Genomic DNA, 1,619 nt, shown 5'->3' on the forward strand with positions numbered 1-1,619 from the left:
ATGGTATAAAATTTCAAGAGACATCCTCAGAGTGGCTAGGATGTTGGGGTGAGAAGACTTATTGAATCCCCTAGAATCTCACCTTATAAATGTTTAGCCAGAGTCCTAGAGCCTGAGGGTTCAAAAGAAACTTGACTGCCCTATCTATGATTCTGTGACTAGCTCTTCTCCAAACCCCCTTTTAAATCTCAGCGTTTTGTGTGTGTGTGTGTGTGTGTGTGTGTGTGTACACCACCCTGATCTAAGTTACTATTAATTCCCCACTGGATCAAGTAAATAGACTCTTGAATGGGTTCACAACTTTCAACCTTGTTCTTCTATAGTTGATTCTCAACATGTAGTAGCTAGAATAATATTTTTTTAAAACTAGTTATGTTATTCTTCTGTTCAAGCCTCCAGTGGTTTCTTATTTCATTATGAGTAAAAGCCAAAGTACTTAGGATGGTCCCAGGTCTCCAGGATCTGTCCCCTGTTACCAGGTTGTCTTTCTTGCTGCTCTTACCATCTGTCCCACTCCACTCCAGCCACACTGTTCTCCTTGTTCCTCGTGCATGCCAGGGTTTCTCCTTCTCCATGACGTCTTCAGGGTTGTATCCTCAACCAGGCACATCTCTCTCCCCCACCTGTTCCATATGGTTGGTTCATACTCTCCTCTCCTTCAGGTCTCTGGTTGGTTCTGCTTCATGGGGTGTAGGTTGAGGTCATTCAAGTGGCTGCACTCAACTTGGATCTGGAATGGGGCTGCAGTGTCCAAGATAGCTTCTCACCTTCCAGGGCTTGCCTTTCATCCCGGTCTCTCGTTATTTAGTAGTCTGTTTTGAGTTTTTTTTCTTTCTGGATTTTTTTTTTTTTTTAAACAGCATGAAGGTTGGTTTCCTACAGTAAAAGTGAAACTGTCAGACCTGTTAAGGGCTAGGCCCAGAATTGCCACAGCATCACCTCTGGAGCACTCTTTTTTTCTTCTTTCCATAATAAAGAACTTTATTTAACTTTAAGCATTTCCTAAATTTATTTGGCCATGGGATCTTTATTTTGCAGACCATTTATAAATTACGGATATTAGTTCTAGATCTAGGTACCTTCTTTTTAAAAAACTTTTTATTGAATCAAAATTGATTATACGTATTTTTGGGTTTCAACATTGAGATATGTTGATCAAATCAATATTATTAGCATATATATTGTTATAAACCATAATTATTCTTTATTCCCTTTGTCCAATCTCTCCCCATCCCCCTCTTCCTCTCCCCTCCCCCCTCTAATTACCCTAGATTTCTTCTCTCCTTCTGAAAGAATAATGGTTACTCTGTTGATTTGTTGCCTAGATGATCTGTCCAATTCTGAGAGGTGTGATCAGGTCCCCAAATATTATCATAGAGCAGATGCTTCTTCTGTCACTCTGAAATGGGCTTTGTGGGGAGAGACATCCTCTTCTTTTCTTTATCTCTGCTGGTGACTCTCCTTGTGCCAATGCACTCCAGTGGCTGGCGGACCATCTGCGTGGTGGTTGTGGTATCTAGTTGCTTTCACATCAGCCATGGTTATTGTGGTGGCTGTGGTGGGCCACCCACATGGAGGTGATGTTTTTGGCATGCTCCTTTGTGCTGGCAGTGTGCCTG

The sequence above is a fragment of the Galeopterus variegatus genome, unplaced genomic scaffold (genome assembly GCF_000696425.1).
Source record: "Galeopterus variegatus unplaced genomic scaffold, G_variegatus-3.0.2 Scaffold3985, whole genome shotgun sequence".
Classification (NCBI taxonomy): Eukaryota; Metazoa; Chordata; class Mammalia; order Dermoptera; family Cynocephalidae; genus Galeopterus; species Galeopterus variegatus.